The following is a 13,725-nucleotide window of genomic DNA, read 5'->3' as shown; positions in this document are numbered from 1 at the left end:
CACGACAGCTACCAACCAAAAAGCACACCAAAGCTCAGCAAACGGTACTAACCAAACTGAAGCTGCCAACAGCACATCACTCCAACTCACCCCACCCGTTCCCAGATCCACCGCAGGACCACCGTGGCAATACCACGGCACAAAGGTCCCTTAACGGACCAACAAAGTGATGCAAAAGGGCATCTGATCAGAAAATCGTTCACATGGCCACGAGTGCCTATCGGCATGGGGTTATGAAAATGGGAAGCTGAACAGAGTGGTGTTCCAGGAAGGGACAAACAGTACATTTGTCCCTGGGCGGTGGTCAGCCTTCAGAGTATCCACCAAAAGATTTGCAAAGGCCAAGATCCAGTGGGTACTGTGTGAACGTCTCTTTCCGACCAGAAGCAGGGCATCTCGGATTATTTTCTCAATGGCAGTTCCGGCTATTTCACTAATTTCAAACGGTTCCTGGGAGGGCCAAGAAGTGATGTGGCGCCACATGGGAGGTGATTTGAGTTGGTAATACTGCTGATCTTTAGCTCTAAAAAGATGACGTAGTATAGCCAATTAATTTCTCTGCAACAGCAGAACACACAAACCTTTAGGATGTAAATGCTTTGACCATTGTACATTTAACACTAATGTACACTGTATGAACAAATGACCACTATCAATCAGTTCCTGTAGAGTTTGATTTGTGCTGGCTGAACTGTAATAAGCAGCATGGCTTCTTGCATGGTGTGTGCTCCTTTGTGACTACACATTCTATATGGTGAAATCAGAGAATCCCGACTAGTCACTTAGAAGTACAATGCCTGGCACCAAGCATACTAATCTAATAGATCTAATCCTCAACAGTGCTATGCACAATAAACTTTTCAAAGTACAATCTCTAGAAATGAGGGCACGTATCCTGTAAGCCATCCTGTAGCCACAAGTCCTTTACTAAAAACGAAGTCTCCGGCACCCAATCATTTACTTCACACAAATATCAGGCAGCAATCTTTTATTTCTGAAAAAGATTTAAATTTACAGAAACCAATAACATTTTAATCAACTGTTTTTCACAAGCCATGAGGGCAAAACAACCATAAGGTTTAGATCTGAATCCTCACTTCCAGTAGTAAGACAGTTTTCTTGTTGCCAAATGCATACAAGTCTCATGTGAGACAGAAAGCAGACAGCAGCCTCCATGCTTGGTAGCTTGTGTCCTGTAGATCCAACCTAAACAAGTTCAATTAGCAGTTTCGGTATCCAGGATTCACTGTGAAGCGAGCACAATCACTCGCAGTATACCTGCAAAGAGAAGAAAAGACATTACAACATAGCCAACTACATTTATGAAATCACAATTCTTAGCAGCTGATCTCAGTCCCATATCCACACGCCTCATCCAAGGAGTCAGCAAATAAAGTTGGTGTCATCATAGACCAGCTGGTGCCTGCTTATGCCACAATCCAGAAGTAAGTGCAAACTGGTTGCTTGTGGTCTCGTGCAGAAGGGATGTGACCCAGCAGTTCGGGCTGGACTACCTCTTTGGGGGTGGGGCCAAGCCTGATTTGCATATGGTCTTTCCCCTTATGGCTCGGCAGGCGAAGAACGATGGTCTGGAGGGTTTACCAGAGCAATGCCAGAGGTTAAGATTCATTCTAAACCTTCCAGCCATCACCTCTTGTTTTGCTCTACTTTTAATGTAACATTTATATCAAAGTTGTACCTTCAAAATGAGTCCTCCAAATACAAGATCCTGAAATGAGACCAGTCTGCAAGAAGTAGGCATGCAGGTTTTGTTTACTGCTCAACTCCCCAACCAAGAACTGATGCACACATCCCCCAGACAACAGCGCACCAACACTGAGCCACAACTAAACTAGCTTGCTTTAGCACAGCTCATCTGCCCTACTCTCAAATCATGCTCCATGTACAAGCCATTGAAAATAGATGGTACATGAACCAGGAGTTTCTCACCTGCAGCCATCCAAACCAACAATTATTTAATCCACATACAGGGTGCTAGCCAGGATCATACAACGCATAGTACAATAAATCTGCAAGATCACAGCCTACTGCCATCACTTTAGCACAACAGTCTGAAGGGGGCTAGCATTCTAGTCAAGGAGTCTGGTTAATACCGGCACTACCATTCCACGTCACATTGCCACCTTGAGTTAAGGCGACTGGTGTGCCAGCCATTGCATGATCACAAGAGTTCAGCAACTAGAACTGGGAAAAAAAAGAAAAAAAAGCTAGTTGTGTCCAAGGAAGAAAGCAAAACAGCCACAAGTCAGAGGTTAAAAATATCACCACATCTGTCGGCTTCACTCCCTCCCCCTCCCACCCCCCCCATCTTTCAGGCTCATTTTGATGTTTGCACAAGGGCAGAGGATGTGAAACAAGCATAAGACTAAAGAACTCTACTCATACTCACTATTCCATAAGCAGTGTGGAACCCAATAGTAGGACAATTGAGATCTTGCCTTGCTTTCTGTAAGAAACTGAAAAATGAACTCCCAAACTGGGCAAAGAGAAGCAATAAAGTTTAAACCGCTGTGGATCAGAAACAGAAACTTGTTGCATCGGATGGCTTTTCCTATGCATCATTTAGAAGCAAATGCTATGGTGCCCCAAGCAAAATATTAACTGGATAAGCTGTTCAGGATTGGAGGGATGAAACGGACAACTAGGTGCTGGAAAAGTAGAACCATCATGTTCAACTCCTCTTGTAGCCCTGCAAGACCATAACATGTTAAAAAATAATAAACGCAAACCCTCAAGATGTAGTCAGAAAAATGTCCTCACCACTGACAAATCTGCCGGTAATTCCAGCTTTTTCAGTAGGAGTGTCGTCATGGAAACAGCGTCAGGTTAAATTGAATGCTAGCTTGAAAATGGCAACCACAGGTGGCCCTGTTCGACTAGTACACACTGCCATCTGTAAGGCAGTACAACCCATTAATTCAACCATTAGACTATCCAAAAAAACAAACTGCTACATCTACCAACCATTCAAATCATACTCCCAAAATCTGTGTCTCACTAGGTCACAGAAGCAAATTATAATGATGGAAACACAACTAAACTCTTAGATGTAGTGGAAGCAAGATTCAAGATATGCACAGCACTTAGTGCGGGAAACCGCAGACGATTAAAACAACCCAATACTAGAGGCCTTGCAAATGACCACAAAGTTCAGGAATACACATACATAACATCCTGTCTGTTCAGGTTATGTCCTCCAGGGGGATTATAGTGCATTCAAAGGTGTAGACTAGAGGTTGTACAAGTGTGATTTAAGAGGCAAACCCATGGAGGAAATTAAAAGCTGTAGGCATTTAACTGCAATATAGAGGCATAGCTGTTATCACCACACCGTTAGCAGCTCAAGCACATGGCCTGGAAGAAATTGGGGGTTATGTACGACTGGTGGGTTATGACGGGAGGAACCATCAGTGAGGATGGTGGGTGCAAAATAGTTTAGTGATCTGCAACCTTTGTCTTTTCCAATATACAACCATCATCAACACTAGCCAACAACCATTGGCAAGGGACAGGGAAATCGAAGGCACCAGTTCAAAAGATCTGAAAAGACACATTGCTGTCCCCTCCCTGGCCTAAATTGCAAAAGGCCCTTGCTCCCAGTTAACATAGGACATCTCAAAGTGGAACAGTAATTCCAGAAGGTGTGGGCCAGGAGTGGCATCGGTCAAGAAATACCATAGTCAACATGCTGTTGGAGAACAGAACATGATATCTAGACCTGTTAAGCATAGGAAATGCGACAAACCTAGCATAAGAAATGGCTTTGGTGGACTTGAAAAATTTGAAAGCAAAAATAGTCAAGCCAAGTGGCTTTGGCTTGTTTAGTGCTGTAACTGCAGGAAGAGGTAGGTATAGAACAGAACCAGGGAGAGAGGATTTAATCTGTAGTGAATTGTGAAGAATGTTTCGTTAACTTGTGTATTAACCAAGCCCTTTAGTATGCAACCGAATGCCCAATATATGTAGCAACATCGGATCTAGACTCTTGCCCAGTGAAGGATGAAAGACAGGTTAAAATTGGAGATTGGGGGCTGCGGGGGGAGCCAAGTTGATCATTGGGATTACTGCTAGGCAGTGCCCTACATAAGTTACAACTAACAGAAGGGAAGGTGGTGCTACGCAAAACTAAGGAGTTAGAGTAAGGAAGGAAGCGTGATCAGTTAGCAAGAATCTAAACAGAGTTCACCAAACTGAAGTGTAAAATTAAAGTAGCGCAAAGTAAGGACCCTCCATTAAATATTGGCCTTCTCAGTGGAAGAGGGCTGGTAGTGTCTTAGAACAAATAAATCAGTGCCACAGTGAACCTACACAGCAACCAATCAATTAAGTGCTGCTGATTAGGGATTCTATATATATATGAAGATGATAGATATGACAGAAGGTTGAGGGTGGGTAGGAAAACCATTGTTGGGTCACCCATTAGGACAGAAGGGACCTATTCTTACATCTGTAATCAGTTACAGACAACCTAGACATCACTGGGAACTCAACCCCTCACCCTCTGCATATAGCACTGCACAATATTCCATGGGCCCAATATACTCACCACTAGTCAAATTATATTGTCATTAGAAGCAACATCTTCGACCTGCATAACACAACAAAAGGTAAGGAGTTAACATCTATATTTGACATTAAATTCTTACACAGAGAGCACGTTTAAATGTGTTCAGAAAAATAGTCTCACCACTGACAGTCTGCCGGTAATTCCAGCTTGTTTTAAGTAGTGTCATCATTAACACTAGGCTAACACACAAAACCCTTCACAATAAATGTTGGTCTCACCACATCAGTCGTGAAAACAAGGCGCTATCCTGACAAGAAAAAGGTTAATTGTGTGCCAGTACTTTTATATGAAGAAGTGCTATAAAATAACTGGATCTCAATTTACTTGCATAGCCTACAACATCCTAATCACTGGAGCTTTTAAGTGCCAATAACTCACTCAATAAAGTAACCACCCACCACCCTCATAGGGAGGGTAAGCTCAGGGGCAATGCATTTGTCTTGGAAGCAAGATAAGGCAGCACAACATAGTTTGAATACTGATCCCATGCTTAGAAACCACTCGTTGGTATTAAGCATGTGATACAAGTATGCCCCTCAGTGCCTACAGCACTCACTTCACTCTTGCCTGCGTTAGGGAGAATTCTCCAGAATTGCCAATTTCCCTTACCTACTGAGTCCCTCAGCAGCTTTGCTGGATTTCTAGGATTTATTTTTTCCACCTGGTAAGAGTGAGCCTTTTTTCCCCACTCTTACATGTGTTTTGCTGTGTAACATTTTTGTGTTCACAGACTGGAGCTTCACCTACTCCATAAGCATCTTTTTAATGTGTGTTCCACAGCACCCTCAGTGCAGTGACACAGGGTTGTCTTTTTCAGACTTCCCACTTTAAACTCCATATTCTGGGACTGACTACTGTCTCCCAGAAAATGTAAAGTTGCCATTGACTATTAGTCTTTGTAAAACCACAGACCCAGTACAACCTATCTTACAAAGAGTACTGGAAAGGGTTAATAGTTATCCTTTTTGTCTGTCTCACGTAGAACATAGTTTCTGTCTCACATAGAACAAAGACTTGGCGGTTGGCAGTGGTATCTACACTATTTTTCCTACAGCGGTTATTTTATATAGCCTTGTTATAGTCTACCTTAGTAGCCTCGAACTTAAATCCACTGGGCCATATTTGTTGTAATTTGGTTCCAGATGGGTTTATTCGCCATTTCTTTTTTGTAAAAGTCTAGTGTTTTACTCTGCGCACCAAACCAGGTTTGGTTCCTTTGTTCACCTCCCCTTGGCGGGCTTCTGCACAGAAGCCCTCCTTAGGTGCCTGAAAGTCTGGCTAGGCAGGATGTGAGGGAGGGGTTTTAGGACCCTTGCCATGGGTTCCCTTGGTAACCCAAGTCGCACTCCTGTTTGATTGACTGCGTGACTGTCCCGCCAGGACAGCCACCCTGCTCTGTGAATGGGGGAAAACTGCATAAAAAGCAGGTCTCTGGGACTGGGAAGGCAGAGTTGCCACTGGCTAGATAGAACCAAAGAGAAGCTGACAGAAGAAGACCTCTACCACGACTAAACCTCCCGGTGAATTCCTGCAGCGGTTCCAAATCTCCAAAATTCGATGACAGGGAATATCTGCAAGGAATCTTCTCCCCTTGAGCTTGTGGGACCAACCAGTTCGCCAAACTGCAAGCCAGGCCTCCCTCCGCTGGTCGAATTTGCTGTGCACAGCGACAGTGAACCGTATATGCAGAAGAACCAGACCCTGCTTGGGTTTTAAGGAGTGCACCTTTTATTTGTTGCTGGTTTCTTCCCTGGGCAGTGCAGGACCCTCCAGTCTTCCTACTTCGTGTCAGTCCGACAGTCGCTTCAGGAACAGTGAGCAGCTACAGCCTTCTCCATTTAAGGTACTGTTCAAACCCGGTTGTTCGTTCCGTCAGACCGCAGTGAAATGTTTGAAATCTTTCTCCTATCCGAGGGCTTGTCCTTCTCTATTCTTTAAAGTTCTGAACTTTACCGCAATCTACCATGAACTGTGTGATCCTCTGCAAAGACTTTTGGTCCACTGACTTCGCCTAGGGCCCTTGATTTGATTTCCTCACTATCCACCTAGATTGCCCTGGTTACTTGTTGGTGCTGCTCAACTTTTGCCTCAACTGATGGTGGCAAGAGCAAGGTAAGAGCAGACATAAGTGCTGGAAGGGGACTGAAGGGATACAGAAACACTCCCAAGTGCAGGGGGTTGCCAGGGAGGCAGGGGATGAGTGCAAAGGCAGGACCTGGCCAAAGATCAGGAAGGGTGGCCAGGTAACCAGTGTAGAATCGGCAGGAATTTCAGCAGGGGAAAGAGGCAGAGAAAGCAGAAGCAAAGAGGGAGGTTTTGAGGAGTTTCCGGAACCGGTTCTCCTCAAGTTTCAGACAGACACAACTAACCCTGAGGGAGTTGGAGGCAGATGAGTGAAGAGCCCGAGAAGGAAGGTATTTAGGAAGTGAGAGTTGAAGGTAATGTGGGCCTTGTGGATAATGCAGAGGGTTTTGAACTTAATCCTTGCAGCAACTGGGAGCCAGTGCAGAGATTACAGTCCTGGAGAGATACGATCCCTTGGCTTGAGGCCAAGCACAAGTCTCGAAATCCTGTTTTGGATAATTTGTAAAGAGTGGAGAGTAGAGGCAGGCAGATTTAGATAGAGGCACTTAGGCTCTGGAGACGGTGAGCTTCTGGGGGAAGGAGGAAGAATACCTCCGAGGAGGTGCAGCTGGTAGTGTGACTTCTTAGAGACGTCAGATATGTGAGGAGAGAATGAGAGTGTGGAGTCGAAGATGACCCCGAGGTTTTTAGCCTTGCAGGTGGGAGCAGGAAGAGGGCCAAGAGGCTGGCCAGGGAGCTGAAGGGAAGGAGGGAGTGGGTGTGCCGATGAGTAGAATCTCGGTCTTACTGGCATTAAGGCAGAGGTCATTGGCGACACCACTCCTGGATAGCAGTCAGATGAGGGAAGGAGAGGGTAGCCTGAAAATGAGCTGGGTATCATCCGCATAGCACTGGAATTTTGGGCATAGAGTGGCGATGCAGTGGGCAAGAAGTGCCAGGTATTAGTTGAACAGCCAAGGAGAGAGTTTAGAACCCTGGGGGACGCCACAAGTAGAGAAAAAGATATCGGAGAGAAAGGACCCAAGTTGGACCTGGGAGGGTCGGTCGGAGAGGAAAGAAGTCAGCCACGCCAGAGCCTGTCCAATGATACCCAGGTTATCACGTAGACGGTTGAGCAGGATGGCGAGGTTGACAGTGTCAAAGGCAGTAGAGAGATCAAGCAAGATAAGGACACACGGGGTGTTGGAGTCGAGGTTTGAGAGGACGTCTTCAAGGATGCTCAGGAGAGCAGTTTCCATGCTTCAGGCAGCCCTGAAGCCAGACTGATGGTCTGGAAGACAACCCAACAGATTTTGGTGTGGAGATTAAGATGGGAGATGACCAATTTCTCCAGGAGCTTGCCAAGAAAGGGAGGGATGGAGATTGGACGATAGTTAGCCAGGAAGAAGGGGTCAGCAGAGGGTTTCTTAAGAAGAGGGTGCACAAGGGAGTGCTTCGGGGGGGATGGGAAGACTCCAGTGGCAAAGGAATGATTCCAGAAATCAGCCAGGGCAGGAGTTTTCAACTGCTTTACTTTAGTGAAATGTTTTACAACTGATGTGTAAATACATGTATATTCTTTTACTCCGAAACCTTGAGTCAGTGTTTGTTTGAACCATAGTAATTGATGTCCTTTGTGTAACTATTGATACTGCTCACATTACTCTTGATATAAGTCTGGATGCTCAGCCATCGTTACACTTTACTGTGTAGTACAGGCTGGTACCAAATGTGAATTTGTACTGTCACTTGTAGTCTTAATTGTGTGTGATGTTCCCAAAGGGTACTACTGCATATGATTCTGCCTAAAAGTCTGTCCCCACATGATTCTGATGTGCAAAGTATTTTCTGAAATGGAACTGGTTTGCAACAGTGCCTTGATGCCCCCCGGACTTACGCAATTACAAATGTAAAGAAATTCCAACAGTGGCATGCACTAGATTTATTCACAAACAGGCGTCTCAACCATTAAAGGTGACAACTGATGCAAAAAATAAAAAAATAACTAACCACTGACAATCTGCCGGTAATTCCAGTTTGTGTTTCATCATGGAAACCCCTTTAACATCCTCGATTAACCACCCATGTTGCAGATAAATACTGGGTCAACTGCCATTACAGTAGCATGGCCCAAAGTCCATCTTTGAAGATCTGCAGAGATCACAGCAGGGTTCATCTATTTTATTTATTGGACACTTGCATGACACCTATGCACAATTATTTCCAGGTGCCAGAAGACATGGGGGTTTGTGGCATAACCACAAAAGGTTATTTTGGCCTAGATATACTTGCCAATTACAGACAAACATGCCCAATATCGTCCCGTGGGTGCAGAATGCACTGATGACACCAGATCACTAGTATAAATATCAAAGGTGAACAGGGAGACTCCCACATGGAGAGTTTAACATGAAGCCAGCACTTATAGGGACCCAGAAGTATGATGTTTTAGTCAGAACCCTGAACCTAGCAAGAGTGCGAGAAGAGGCCTTGGAGAGAAGGTGGGGAAATGCAACTAGCTAGTTTGCCCTCTTGAGCTGGTTATCTTTAACAACCAATTTTGACCCTGGTAAATTTGAGTCACAGGGTCCACGATAAACCCATATTGAAAAGAATAACGATATGCAACGGACCAAATCGAATTCTTCAAATGAGAGCAATTTGCTGCATACTGCATCGCTCTCCAGAGTGGGACCCAACTCAGGATTGTGCCCTATACCTAGTGGTGGCTTTTAGCTTTGCGCTGCATCTATTGGCCCATCACAGACATATGGCTCCCAGCGAGATCCTTGCTCACGAGGTTAGGAATCCATCCCAAGAAGTAAGGAGCATGCTTCCGCCATCAAATAGTAAATGCAATCGAGAAGAGTCTTCAGCATTATAAATCAAACAAAGTTCAGTGTGGTGCATGAACTTATCAACACAAGACTGGCTTCTCAATTATTCAAAACAAGTTGCATGGTTCAGGCTCTGCGGTTCTTTCAAAGGCGAGGCAAAGGTAAACGCAAAGGCAGACAACTCACCTTCACGACGGCAGAATAGTAGTCGGCTTGCTAACTTGGGAGTGCTTCATACCTAAAGAAAAAAAAAACATTAAGGTGAACATATTTGCCCCCTCAAGCACAATACGCAAATATCTGAATGTTCAAATCCTCCCAAACCTCAGCAGTAAGGGGTGGATTAGTCATCTTCTGATTACAATCCATACGGGCAGTGCTGATTGCTGCAGGCACCTTCCCCCTCACGTTTAATAGTGGTTGCCCTCTTCCTGGGTCCGTCTGCGCCCAAGACTTACTAGATCCAGTGAAATGAAACCATGCCCGCTTATGATAAGCGAATTTTGCCCAAAGTAGCTTATGATAGCTTCAGGTCGCTCGTCGTGGTTTTTGTCCGTTTGTTTAACCACCTCTGCGCGCGTAATTTGGCTGGTTTATATTGCCCATTACACGTCGCATGATACTTGCAGTTAGAGGGACCGGTGCTCCCGATCCTACCATTGCTGTGTCCGGGAAGCACATTGGAGTTGGATCCGCGAGGCACTACAGGGGTCGGCGAGGCACTACAGGGGTCGGCGAATGTCATCAGCGGGGCATTATTCACACGCTTACCTTGCAAATCCTAGGCCTGATCTCTTGGAAGTCGAACTTCTGCTGCCAACAACCTGCAAAATGGTGCAATTGTTAGGACGTCTACTGCATTTCTAATGTAAAAAATAAATAGAAACAGACCAGCACCCGCCCAGAACATGCACTTTCCTGAAATGGTGCTCGTCAGCCACATTGAGACCGACACATGACAGTCAAGGAAAGGCCTCACTTTAGGTCAATTCTATCCACATCAACTACAACGAGTCCACATGGCTTGGATAAAAAGCAAGAACATGGTCAGATCTATTTAATGTTGTACATTCGAGAAGTTCCACAACCAGGAGGTAGGTACACATTACAACACCTACACACAAACGTTGAAATAACTGTAGCAGCGGTACAAATATCTACGCATCAAACGCAATTTTTTTTTTTTGCTGCTTTCTTGGAGTTATTTTTAACTGGTCTTGATCTTCAGTCAAAACTGAATCACAATACCTTACGTTTTTCCTCCAGGATGTTAAATTGCTACTGTAGTCTTTGAAACATATCTGTAAAGAAAGAGAAAGCAAGGACGTGCAGGCGGCTACAGATGGGGGGCAGTGGGGGTAACGTGTGGTGGGTCAGCTGCAAGCAATGTCCACTACATCGGGGAGGGGGCGACTGGAGCAAACGCCCCAATACGAGAGCCCTTCTTGTATATGGCTGGCTTTAACGCAAATAGAACCTGCATTTTAACACCTTCACATGCATGTATTGTGCTTCCCTATAATGTTGCCGCTCCGTTACCAATAAAACGGAACCCAGCAACCGTCAAACATTTGTTCTTGGCACCTGTTTAGACCACGTTAGCTACGGTAATTGGGCTAACATGCCTCCGATCAGGGCCGTGTGGAAGGCTCTTATCGATCACACGTGACGTGCACATTTTAAATTGCAGCACTCACTTTGCACTTCCCGCCCCAGTCTCCAGGAACACTTAAAAGGCGTTCACCTTCTATGCGATAACCAAACCGTTCTCTTGCTAGTAGAACAGTAAACTGCGCATAACATAGCGGCGCTCATAACCGAGACTATTATAGCAAGACTCACATTAAATATGAATCATTAAATCCAACGTTGCAGCACCATACTTGCCAATCCTACAGATTTAGGCAGTAGGCTACTGCTTTTTAAGCAGTCCCAGTGCCTACAGATTTCAGTGACAGATCATACTGCTTTTTACAGTGGCAAGTAATTTATACGACTAAGGTAGGCTCCAGGATAAAGCATGCAACATATTAGTCTGTCTGTACAGTGGACTGGCAGGTGATTACTTTGGTTGGGCTTAGAGCAATCCACTGACCTGACAGCTACTGGACTGTCCTGCACTCCTGCTGGGACAACCCTTAGGTGAACCACCAGTGAAGGCAAGTGGTAGAGTGTAACCATCACACAGCATCTGCCCATCAGACTGATGGGGGTATCGGTCGCCATGTAGTGTTCAACTTGCAATAAATATGTACTGCCTGGGCTGCTGCTTCAGAGCAGTGGCAAACGTGCCTACCAGCTCTTTGTGATTACCTTCTGTGAAGATTGGATGTGATCTCATTGTTATAGGAATTGAAACTTGAGAAATCCTATATCTTTTTGGTCACAGAATGTTGGCTTTTATGCAGCACTTCCTAAAATCCAGCCGTGAGATTCACAGCGTAAACAACGAGGCAGTGATTCAAAAACGCACTTTGCCGCATCAAATTCAACATTAAAAGAAGTCACTAACATACACACCAAAGCACCTAGGAGGGAAACATCGGGAGACGTACTAATCCCAAAAAAGTGGCATTACGAGTACCGCAATGAAGAGAACAATTAATGAAACCAATGGTTTATAGTCTAGCCAATCGACACCGACGCAACGATTGATTTACACGCCAAGCAACAAACACGCACAGCTAAGAAACATCAACCAAATGACTAATGCTGGGCACTACTGAAGGAAATACCCCCAAGTGGGGCCGTGGCAGATGGTAACGGATCGTCACCAAGATTACCTGTCCACTCTCTGACCAGAAATAATCGTGGCTGCAACACCTCCTAATGTGTACTTCTCTCATTGGTTCTTTGAGCTAATGGTGTGCCACAGAGTTTTACTGAAGAACTAGATGGCAACATGAGAGCACAAAACGAGGCGGCCATAGACGCCATGCTGGTGGAAAAGAAGCAGGTCTATAAATTCTAAATCTTTGCAGAATAACTGTCGAGAACTAAACTTGGACATATATCGAAATAGTCAGCAGGGGATACAGAAGAATGGTGGTCCTTTCTGATGAACGGCAGACAGACTGCTCGTGCGATAGCTGCTGCCAGATTTCGAAACACGTTTTTCATGACATTAAAGGGAATTTTTGTCTGCCTCTCTTTTTAATTATACTATTTGACGAAACGGAACACATTTCTGTCTTCCTTTTGATAAAAAAAATTGTATCAATTAAAGCAAATAAAAATAAAGCTATAGAAACCTCCAGCATTTCCTATGCATCAGTGTGCAGAAAATGTGCAACTTTTTTTACCCGCTTTTAGCTAACAGATATTTGTAACACGCTATTGTGTTTTTTTGACTAAGCTATGGCTTAATACATTTTTAAAAAGCTATTAAAAAAGGATGCAGTAAATGATGCACACATTAGCCTAACATCCCCATTTCCGGCATTTCAGGATAAACATTGTAATTTTCAAGTTACTAGCCAGGCCCAAAAAGTAATCTCTCTTCAATTCGCAAGTCAATTGTAATTCCTGCTGATGGAAGCAGTTAATCTGTAGCAAGATATACTGCATCACACTTCTTTTTACTGGTGGTATATATGCTAAGTAACAGGCCCATTTGGCTTGCGGGATGTAGTCTAGTCCTTAATTTTAGTTTTGGCTATTAGGAGGGGTTTATAAAACCAATTACTGTATTTAAACCAACGCTATTGGCATAAGTGAAGATAGGAGAGAAATGGTTGAGCGACTAACACCCTATTGAAATCGTTTGTCTTTCTTCCAACCCATGGACTGTTCCAGTTCCAACACCCTATTTTTCCTATCAGATGACTGCTTAGAAATAATACTCATCCTCTTAAGAACACACCACCAGTACAATCAATTGCTTACTGCCCTGTGAACCCACTCTATAATAAAAATACTATAAGCAAGTGTTACTTCCACAGCATAATTTCTGAGCAATACGTGTGTCCTTACATCAGTTGCGTGCTTTGAATATCATTAGGCATTTCCAGGAACTGCCGTAATATGCCCAGTTACTGTGACTGTTTAAGCTGTTGCCAACTTACCATCAGGTAGTTATAATATAGCAGTGTTCCCACTCAAAAGTCACAACTGTCGGTTTTGCCAATGCATTTTTCTGAAAATGTTAGTACTTTTAGTCCAGAGTTTAAATTTGGGGAGATCTAAGGCTACAAGTCCCAGAATGCAGTCTCCCAAATCGAATGGGGCATGTTGCCA

At 44.4% G+C, this 13,725-nt stretch overlaps 1 long non-coding RNA gene and 5 other non-coding genes across 8 annotated transcripts in view; all 6 read right to left on the bottom strand.

Moving 5' to 3' along the window:
- Positions 1-973: 973 nt before the first annotated feature.
- The window catches only part of LOC138566365 (uncharacterized), a 45,668-nt gene continuing 32,916 nt past the window's right edge, over positions 974-13,725 (bottom strand). For all 3 annotated transcript variants that reach the window (XR_011301921.1, XR_011301920.1, XR_011301922.1), the window contains 4 exons: positions 10,261-10,313; positions 9,676-9,727; positions 4,568-4,609; positions 974-1,278 (listed from right to left, as the gene is read on the bottom strand). This is a non-coding gene — a long non-coding RNA (uncharacterized lncRNA). The remainder of the gene's footprint in view (positions 1,279-4,567; positions 4,610-9,675; positions 9,728-10,260; positions 10,314-13,725) is intronic.
- LOC138568163 (small nucleolar RNA SNORD99) lies at positions 1,343-1,417 on the bottom strand. Its single transcript, XR_011302528.1, has one exon. It is a non-coding gene; the product is annotated as a small nucleolar RNA SNORD99 (small nucleolar RNA).
- On the bottom strand, positions 2,762-2,834 carry LOC138568159 (small nucleolar RNA SNORD65). Its single transcript, XR_011302525.1, has one exon. It is a non-coding gene; the product is annotated as a small nucleolar RNA SNORD65 (small nucleolar RNA).
- LOC138568155 (small nucleolar RNA SNORD65) lies at positions 4,689-4,759 on the bottom strand. The gene has a single exon (XR_011302521.1). It is a non-coding gene; the product is annotated as a small nucleolar RNA SNORD65 (small nucleolar RNA).
- LOC138568130 (small nucleolar RNA SNORA16B/SNORA16A family) lies at positions 10,396-10,530 on the bottom strand. Its single transcript, XR_011302502.1, has one exon. It is a non-coding gene; the product is annotated as a small nucleolar RNA SNORA16B/SNORA16A family (small nucleolar RNA).
- Positions 10,994-11,131, bottom strand: LOC138568131 (small nucleolar RNA SNORA16B/SNORA16A family). The gene has a single exon (XR_011302503.1). It is a non-coding gene; the product is annotated as a small nucleolar RNA SNORA16B/SNORA16A family (small nucleolar RNA).

The sequence above is a fragment of the Ambystoma mexicanum genome, chromosome 2p, assembly GCF_040938575.1.
Source record: "Ambystoma mexicanum isolate Mex_15411 chromosome 2p, UKY_AmexF1_1, whole genome shotgun sequence".
Lineage (NCBI taxonomy): Eukaryota > Metazoa > Chordata > Amphibia > Caudata > Ambystomatidae > Ambystoma > Ambystoma mexicanum.
The sequence above is the reverse complement of the archived record's forward strand: the minus strand, read 5'-3'. Positions and strand labels throughout refer to the sequence as shown.